The following is a 10,381-nucleotide window of genomic DNA, read 5'->3' as shown; positions in this document are numbered from 1 at the left end:
CCTTGTGAAGGATTGTGTACATACCAAGCTGGACATTTTAGTCCACATTTTTTATTATAGTTGCCCAAGTGAAATAAATAACAATTTCATACAACGCAAAAAAAAAAATTTAAAAAAATTCACATGCACAAGAAGCTGTTTTGTTTACTTTCTTCAAAGGCTTCAGAAAGATTAATCTTTGTGCATAGAAAAAGCATGCAAAATTTTAGCCGAAAAAGAAAGTTTCCAAGAATTCCATACTAAGAATTATGTTATTTGATATATTTTATTAATGATCTGGAAAATCAGGGGAACAATGAGGTAGCAAAATTCAGGCTCTGGTTTAGGAAAATACTTAAAGCACACACTGAAGTTCAGCCCTATTGAGGACATCTCTCAAGCACATTCCTAGGAACTTTCTTGAATAGGGATGCTTTTCTGAATCAGGATTTTAGAGAAGACACCAAATGTTTCAGCTGAACAAAGACTGGAGCTGTCTGTGAAGAAATTCAGAGAGAACAAAGCTAAATGAATGGACAAGATGATGACAGTGAAATTCAATCTGCAGTTTGTGGCCAGGCTCTACAGCCTATTCTGTGAGAGGAAATAAATGTGCACCTTTCAACAGAATGATCAGGAAGAAATCTGAAGTGAAAACTTCAAAGAGATTTCCTCCTGTTTAATACACTCACACAGGTTTTCTGGTAAGAGGCTCTGATGGGTGCACCATTACTTTTTTATACAAGGCCTGTAATAAAATACCTCAGATACTTCAGTTAAATTCTAGTTTATGAAAGAGGCTGAATTCAGTTATGTAATTACCCAACAAATTAATTTTTAAATATGCATGTATTACATTTTAGATGTGATTTAATACTAAGTATAATATTGTATAATCAAAATACTTTTTCTGTTGCAATACATTTATGCTTAGCAGTAAGACTTCTATTTAGAACAAGGCAACCATAAACATATTTATGTGTGTTTATATATATCTCACATACTTTTTTCCTTATATAGTATTTTTATCCAAGGTTCTTAGATTTCTTTTACAAAGATAAATTGATTAAACATGCAACAAACATGAGGTAATTAAGTATTGTTTTTACCATTATACTGAATGAGGAATAAAATGTGCAAATGGTGGATGGAAGAGTCTCTTAAAGATAGAATTGTAACAAAACCCGCCTCCTCATGTGTAACTTCATTACCCTAGCAAGGATGAAACCAGATTTAGGACTCAGTCCTATAAAGTGCACTCTTGTTCCAGTCCAGCAACAATTTAAGAACATGATTAACTGTTAGCATGTGAGTAATCCAGTTGATTTTGGTAACCTAGAAATGTGGCCTCCTTCCGAGACAGACACTGAGGGAGGGCCATTCAACCCCCTGGTTGGTGGAACCTGGAAGTCCACGGCCTCCAGACTGGAAACAGAGAGACAGGACAGGAACTGGAAGTATAAGAGTTGGGCCCGGTACCTCAGGTGAGCAGCAGATGCTGAGGGAGACAAACACCTACTGCCAGCCCTTGAGCCCGCCAGAGATGCCTGCCATTCCAGTGATGACCCTGAACTACCAGAGTTGCTGGAGACACCTGACATCGAAGAACTGCTGGGGTTACTGCTGGCTGTGTACCCTGAGCAGATGGAGGACAACCCTGGGACTCAGGTACACCTCAGGATGGGGTACAAAGAAGCCCAGGGATAGCTGACAACGATCTAGCTGTGCTTGCCCTGGAGCACCAGTCAGTGCGTTTTGGCCAGAGCCCCACCAACTCAGCGGTGGAGCTCTCCACCACTGTTAGGATCTTGGGCTGGGACACAGTGGAGTTGGGTGGGCCTGTGTCCCCCTACCTTCCCTGCCATGCCTCCCCTAGTGCAGCAAACACCCCCACTGGGCCAGGAGGCCTGTATCCATGCTAATCCCCTTTGCCAGGGGCTTTAGACTGCTTACTTGCCCCACCCTGCCTGAGGGCCAAGGGCTATAGTCTACCTGTTTGCCTCGCCCTGCTTGAGGGCTGAGGCCCGTGACTTTGGGACTGCCAAGAACTGCTAATCTCCCCTCTGATAGAAGTTGTTCCCACAGGACATAGCAACCGGAAGGTGTGGCCTGCCTCTGAGATTAACACTGAGAAAGGGCTGCCATCCCCCGCCCACACCTAAGCTCCTGTACAATTTCCCTTTACACTGAGGGATAAACCCTGTGTTCATTTATACCCATCGTAAATTACAATTTTTAGCATTCCCTCGATTGTTGATCTTTTGTGTATGGAGGTTGAAAATAGGTTGAATTTCTTTTTATTTTGTGATACAAGATAGTACATAACAATTAAATCATCTATGATTAATTGTTTTTACTTAACTTCATGATGTAGAAACCTCTATTTCAATGGTAGATGTGGATTTTAAATATCATTCAGAAGCTAGATCAAAAATTCATAATCCACTTTTAACTCACATGCTGGAAAATTATTAGCATAGACAAATTCTGATATTTGAAGATGTTAACTAGTGTAGTACTGGTATTCTTAAAAAGAATATAAGACTGTGATCATAGACGTCAGTGCAATAAAGTTTCCTTTTAACTTCATGACTGAGTGATATTGCTAATAAACTGTCTGAGTTTATTGCTAGTTTTACTGACATTTAGAAAAGAAATAAACATCCATCCATATTCCCTTGAGAGACACTGCCATTCTGCAACAGACGAAATATCTAATTCTCTAATCTGATTCCTAAATACCAACTCTGGAATAAAAGCCAAATTAGCTTAAATGCAGAGGACTGACTTTATTGTTAATCATATTCATTATGGGAGTGCATAAGGGCCTGGCAAGAATGGGGTCTTGTGTTAGGTACTGTACAGACAAGGTTGTAGATAATCCCTGCCCCAAGAAGCTTTCAGTCTAAATAGACAAGAGAGACACAGGATGGGGCAAGAGCTGCGCAGTGAACAATGGGATGGCAGCAAATGGCATGATAGTGCCACAATGTGGAGGAAAGAGGAGGAGTAACTTAGGAGGGAATAAGTTAAATACAAAGAAAAGGGAAGGGAAGGTGGTGAGAGGGACAGGGCAGGGGAGAAGAGGGTAAGAATGGTAGAGGGAAGAGACTGGGGGGGAGGGAAGGGAGGAAAAGGACGGTTGGAGCAAGCAGCCAATCAGCACAGGGATGAGAAAGTCCAGTCAAAACTGTAGAAAGTTCTCTGAATGTCCAGAGGTCCCTGCTTTGGCTGCTTCTGCCCCTATCATCTGGAGTCTCTGGTCCTCCTCTCTGCATTTTATCCCTAAAGGCATATGTGACATAGCAGGAGAGAGGGGAGGCACCACCTGGGTTTCCATGTTCCCACAGCATGTGTGGGGTCTCTCCTGCACAAGTGTGGGTGCTGGGTGGAAGTGTTCCTGGCTGAGCCTCATTTTGACCTCTTGAATGCCAGTGCAGCAGTCCCTGTTTTCTCTGCTTCTGCTTGTACCAGCTGTAGTCACTGGCTTGCTCTGCTCAGCAGGTTTGTTTTTTTTAAGTTATGGTTTACAGTGCTGTAGTTTCTCTTGTTCCAGGCACTCTTGGCTAAGTACTTCCCAATGTGTTGTATGAAAATAACTTGTGTTTTTTTTAAAAGAATATTTTAATATGCAAAATTCAATAGGCGTTATCTAGCACACAACATTTATTCATTATAAAAATGATGTGAATAAATCACCTTTTCTAGTAATATATTCTATTGTTTAGTCTATCAAATGTTTGGCCTATCAAATTAAACTAGAGTATGCTTTTTAGAATTGCACCCAAGAGACTTTTTCCTGGGTGAAAAAACCTAACTGTGTTTCATTACCCCTCCCAACCTCACCCCCCAAAAAGAGAAAGAGAGAGAAAAAGAGAGCAAAGTTCGTTAAATTGGCAAAATCAAGAGGGTTTTTTTTAAGGAAGTTAGCAATACATCAAGGACACTATACACCACACTCTACAGAAACCCGGACAGTGCAACCTCAACCCTCTGAGGTGTGCAAGCCTCAGAAGGCCATGGACACAGAAAGATCTAGTTATCGAGCCAGAAGATCGGTACATATCCTAGAATGTCATAAGTGCAGGGGACTGGACTAGATGCCCTCTCAAGGTCTCTTCCAGTCCTATGAGTCTATGAATATTTAGATTGTGTTGCCCCTTTACACCAGCACAAGAGAAGCTGTGTCTGCTTTGTGTCACCACAACCTTCTGTGGCAGATACTTTACCCTAGGGCAGCCCATTACCAATGGAAACCTGTGTGGACTTCAAACAGAATCTAGCTCACCATCAAATGATCTACTTTAAAAAATGATTACACAAGAGCAAAGACTATTTCTGATGTTGCAATCAGTTACACATTTGAAAAGAAAACTGATTCTTACTTTATTAATATAAAAACTGAACAGTTATTAAATAAAGCTAATACTGTTTCTGGTATTATGCAAGGATTGTGGAACATTCTTGAAAGCTCCACAGTTTGACAGGAATCTTGGCAATGGTGTATTTCATTTAAAAAATGAAGATATTTCAAAAAACAAAACATAACCCCTCAAAAAACCTAAGCTGCTTCCAAATATTTCACAAAAAAGCAAACATTTTGGTTTGCCATAAAATAATTACCGTTGCAAGAACATATAAGCAACGTGGGACTGGGCTTAACTTGTTTTGCAAGAAAGAAGTGCTGGTATTTAGAGGGAAACCAAAGAATCCACTTCTGGACATTAGTCTTCTAACATTTCCTTGAAGAAAGTTTCTGTCTAATAGCTGACAGTTTAGAATTGAGAACATTTTTTTCCTGTTTTGTTTCTGGAAAGAAGAAAAATTTATATTTCAGAAATGTGACGATGCTCAGCACTTTATTTTATCCCATATTCAAACAGCAGTGAAGCCCTATGATGGTGGTAGAGGTTCTCCCGTGAGAACATTAACATTCAGGGGAAAATGAATTTTTAATACAGATGTAATTTATTCCAGTGTGTTGAGGAATAGCTTATCTCAATGGTTATGATTGCTCTCGTATTCAGACATTTAGCTACTACAATGATGAGTTCTGTAAGTATCTCAATAGATAGATGCTTATTGTATTTTCTTCAGTGTTGCTAAGCTATTGAATTTTCTCTTTGGTTGCTATTTTGTTCTTTATTGTGAGACAAAAATGTTGTTGACTTTCTTGTTGGTTTCTTTTCTCTTCTCTTTCTGTAAGAGTTGTGAAGAAACTCAAATATCAAACTGCAGAGCTAGTAACTGTGGTATGTAACCTATTGCTTAAATCAACCACTGTACAAAATGACTGGAGGATAGCTAATATAACTGATTTTTTTAAAGGCTTCAGAGGCTATCCTGGCAATTACAGACTAGTAAGCCTAAATTTAGTATCAGGCAGATTGGTTGAAACTATGATAAAAAGCAGAATTATTAGATATATAGATGAACACGATATGTTGGGAAAGTATCAACAGGATTTTTATAAAGGGAAATAATGCTTTACCAATCTATTAGAATTATTTGAGGGTATCAACAAGCATTTGGAGAAGGTGAGCCAGTTGATATAGTGTACTTGGACTTTCAGAAAGCCTTTGACAAAGTCTCAGACCAAAGGCTCTTATGCAAAGTAAGCAGCCATGGGATAAGAGGGAAGATCCTCTCGTGGATCAGAAACCAGTTAAAAGATAGGAAACAAAAGGTACAAATAAATGGTCAGTGAGGTAAATAGTGTGGTCTTCTAAGGATCTCTACTTTGCTGGGACTATACTATTCAACATATTCATAAATGATCTGGAAAAGGGGTGAACAGTGAGGTGGCAAAATTTGCAGATGATATAAATTATTCAAGATACGTAAGTCCCAAACTGACTGAGAAGAGTTACAAAAGGATCTCACTAAACTGGGTGTGTGCATGACAAAATGGCAGATGAAATTCAGTGTTGATAAGTGCAAAGTAATGCATATTGGAAAATATGATCCCAGCTCTACATACATCCCCCATCTCAAAAAATATATATTAGAACTGGAAAAGGTGCAGAGAAGGGCAACAAAGTTGATTAGGGTATGAAATAGCTTTCATATGAGAGAGAAAAAAGACTGGAACTGTTCATTTTAGAAAAGAATAAGGGGGTATGACAGAGGTCTTTAAAATCATGAATGGTGAGGAGAAAGTGAATAAGGAAGTATTATTTTACCCCTTCGCATAACACAAGAACCAGGGCTCACCCAATGAAAATAATGGGCAAAGGTTTAAAACTAAAATAAGGAAGTACCTTTCACACAACGCACAGTCAACCTGTGGAAATCATTGCCAGAGGATGTTGTGAAGGCCAAAAGCATAACTGGGTTCAAAAAAGAATTAGATAAGTTCATGGGGGATAAGTTCATCAATGGCTATTAGCCAAGATGGCCTGGGACATAATCCCATGCTTTGGGTGTCCCTAAAACTTTGATTTCCAGAAGATGGGACTGGATGACAAGGGATGGATCACTCAATAATTGCCCTGTTCTTTCCCTTTGAAGCACCCGGCACTGGTCACTGTCTGAAGATAGGATATTGGGCTAGATGGACCATTGGTCTGACCCACTATGGCCGTTCCTATGTTCTTTCCCCCTCTTTTATGAATATTTTTGGAGCAAGTCTTTTAAATTTGTAAGACTTTACGGATCAGTCTGCAAGGTGCTGAGCATTGCTGGGAGGTGCTAAGCACCCTCAATTTTCATTGATTTCAATGGAAGATAGGGTGTTCAGCATCTCTCAGGATTCCTCATTACATCAGAGGATCAGGCCTTTATGAAACAGAGGATGTATAACTTAGGTGATGTGTTTCTATTTGTCTAATAAGATTTGATTCTTTGGGACTTATAGGGGCAGAACTTGTAAACTGATGGTCTATATTTCAGTGTTTTTACAGCATAATTAAAATAATGAAAAGAACAGGAAAAAATAAGAGACTAAGGAAATCTAGTAGTAAAATAACTCCCACTGTCCTAATTTTATTTATGAGAATATGCTCTTTGTATATTTGTTTCCAGTTAAATATTTTCTTGCTGAGAAAAAACATGTGAATAAGTACATGAAGGAATAATCTCTCCTTTTTTTCTTTATGAAAATCATTTTAATGCACTGTAAACCAATTAATTAATGGATGGATAATTCCTCTTGTAAAATATGCATCATTGATATCTTTACCACAATCATAAAGTATTAAGCATTAGTTAAGAACATAGATGCAACAGTTTTAACATTTCTAATGCAGATGTTAATAGATAGTATTAACTGTGTACAATTTGTTGTTTTCATATTGTTCAATGTTCTTCAGCTGCAAAATGACAAAGGACAAAATTCTTATCTCATTTACTGTATCTGGAGTAGCTCCATTGAAATCGTCACACCTCTGTAAATCCCAAATAGTTCCATTAAAATCTTCAGTGAAATTTATCCATGTTTATGCTGATGTAACTAAGACCAGAATTTGGACCAAGAGTTTCAATACCACAGGATTACACTACTACATTTCTCTTATTATTTTATAATATTATCTTATCTTACAATAAGACTTCCCTGAGAGGTTCTTTTCAATACGATAGGAATAGCGTATCAGATCCAAAGGGGCATGATATTAAATAGTATTGATGAATAGTCTGAATGGTCTTATTACCAACTTTGTCTTGAGGATAAATCTACCCTGAGCTATTATGGCATTTTCTTTCCTGGCAAAAACTTCAGGAAGAACTTTAATGCTTGATATATTTTTTCAGCTTATCATACTAATTATGATACTGAATACAATTGGTTTAACTTGATGTTTGCAAGAACGGACACAGTTTTGCCCTCAGACATATAATATGCACTAATCCAGTGTAAAAGACCAAGGACCTAGATTCTCAGCTGGTGTAATTTAGCTTGGTTCTGTTGACATTGAGGTAGCTAATGCTAAATTACACTGCCTTGGCCCTAAAAACAACAGGTTATTCTTATGTCATTTTTCATTCATTGTCGTAGGTGAAGGCTTTCATGTAGAATCTTTCTGTATACAAACAGTGTATTACACTGTTATTTTCTTAAATGGGAAAGTAAAAATTAGAGCTGGTTGGAATGTTTTTGATTAAATGAAATTTTACTGAAATATGCTGTTTCGTCAAAGCCAAAACATTTCATGGAGATGCATTGGTTTCAACTAAAATTTCATCAGGAAGGTGTGTGAGTGAGTGAGTGAGTGTGTGAGTGTGAGAGAGAGACTTTCGATTTGGTAAGTGCTGGGGAGGCTGTTGGTTAGGGCACTGGCCTAGGATATGGGAGATCCAGAGGACCTGAATCTGAGTCTTCCACACCTGAAGTGAGTGCCCCAACTACCACTGTCTCCTTCCCCCAGGCACAACACCTCCCCCAACTGTAAAACTCAGGTTTTGATCTGAAAACAGACATTCTGACACGATTCTGTTTTTGTGAAAATGCTGGAAAAGGTTTTGTTTTCATTACAATGCGCAACGAAATCTAATTTCAAAACTTCAAAAGTTGCCGCAAAACAGAAATGTCATCCTCCGCTCAGCTCCAGTACAAATGAGAATGGATGTTTAGAAAGTATGTAACACAGAATAATGTAACAGACAAAAATTACAATGAGCTGAGCAGGGGCCTCACTTCAGAAAATTTTGGGAAGGGAGGCATATTGTGTCAGCACACCTGCTGAAGCCACGGCTGCTTGTGGCAGGTTTACCAACCAGCCCCATCCCTGAGGGGGTCAGGGAAGTGGCAGGCCAGTCACATGCATGGGGTAGGTTGGGGATGGAAGGCATCAGGACCTAGCTTAGTCCACGTTCCGCTCTAGCCTAGGCTGCCACTGTTGCTTCCTGTCTGGCTGGTGGAGAGAGGGGGTGAGTGCTGATAATGTGGCAATTAGGAGCTCCAGCCTGGCCCATCCCACAGCAGCCCCCACAGATCTGGAGCAGAGACTATTTTGGCTGGCACGGAGTTATGAAAGATCCCCTGGAGCTCAGGAAGTCTGTAAGCCTGCTCTGCTTAATGATCAGCTCAGAGAAATCACAAATCTGAGTTTTTTACACTTGAAATATAATTTTGTACTTTATTCTCAAAGCCCACTTTTGACCACATTTGAGCATCTGCAAAATTTATACTTTGACCTTATTTTTCCAAATGATTACATATTGTGGTACTTGGCATTTGCCTGCAAGGGCTGCTGTATATAGATATTCCATTGGTCCATTATAACTTTGTGGTCAGGGATTCATAATTTGCCAATGAGAATTTTCTCTCTTAATACTTGAGAAAGCATATGGTTCTTAAATCTAGAAAGGTTATCACTTTTTATTAATAATACAAGTATTTTGAGGATACAAACAAATTGTGTGCTATAGACCAATCTGTGGTACGTGTACCCCTGAGGGTACACGAGACATCTCTGTAGGGGTATGCGGGAGAAACTGTGTAATGTTGGATCTTATTTATTATTTTATTTTTTGCATTTTCATAATAGGCTATGCCAACAAAACTTTAAAACTCTGTGGGAATGTGTTATATAAAATATGGTAGTTAATTTACTTCAAGATGTACCAGTGAGAACACAGATACACAGAGAAACTGATGTACAGAGCCCCCACCTCAAATCACCATACAGCACAGGTTCAGTTGCCCAGCAACTGTCCAGTCTAACTGAGCTCAGAATTCAGTCAGGAGTTTTTTTCAGTTGTATATTTCGCACTATAACTGTATTTATACGTAACAGTGAAATATGAACAGAAGACAAGTAGTGTTCAGAAGAACACACAAAATATCAGTGATGAGAAGCAAAAAGTGATGAAATTTGTCTTGCCATTACCAGTGCACTTGCTGAAATTGCTGGTGAAACAACTACTGACTCAACATGTGGATCTCAGCCTGTGAAGCAAAACATTTACACCAGAAACAAAACAGGATCTATATCAAAGAGATGTAAATATGATGAAAAGAACATTGAAATGGGATTTACTTGGACTGGAGACCATGAATACCCTCAGCTGCAGTGTGTATTATGTGGCGAAATCCTGTCAAATAACAGCCTAAAACCATCTCTTCTACGCAGACACTTGGAAACAAAACATGAACAATACAAGGACAAACCACCATAATTTTTCAAGCAGATGCAGGCACAGCTAATGGTGAGGAAGAAAGTTTTGCACTCTGCTGCTGGTGATGACATTATTAAGGACCGTAAAGCATCATATTTAGTGAGTTACAGAGTTGCAAAGTCAGGAAAACCTCACACCATACCAGAAAAACTAATACCACCTGTGGTTGCAGACATGGTAAGCACTATGCTTGGAGAGAAGGCCCAAAAATTAATTCAGTTAGTGCCATTATGAAACAACACAGTGTCACATCAAATTGATAACATGGGCAATGATGTCCTAACCA

General features: G+C 38.9%; 1 long non-coding RNA gene across 1 annotated transcript in view; it reads right to left on the bottom strand.

Moving 5' to 3' along the window:
• Positions 1-270: 270 nt before the first annotated feature.
• LOC137146258 (uncharacterized) overlaps positions 271-10,381 on the bottom strand; it is a 41,327-nt gene continuing 31,216 nt past the window's right edge. The window contains exon 3 of the long non-coding RNA XR_010917879.1: positions 271-476. This is a non-coding gene — a long non-coding RNA (uncharacterized lncRNA). The remainder of the gene's footprint in view (positions 477-10,381) is intronic.

This window comes from Emydura macquarii, unplaced genomic scaffold (genome assembly GCF_026122565.2).
Source record: "Emydura macquarii macquarii isolate MOO-44397 ecotype Brisbane River unplaced genomic scaffold, CSIRO-AGI_Emac_v2 contig_431, whole genome shotgun sequence".
In the NCBI taxonomy this organism is placed as follows: domain Eukaryota; kingdom Metazoa; phylum Chordata; order Testudines; family Chelidae; genus Emydura; species Emydura macquarii.
Note: the sequence above shows the minus strand (reverse complement) of the source record. Positions and strands in the feature narration are given on the sequence as shown.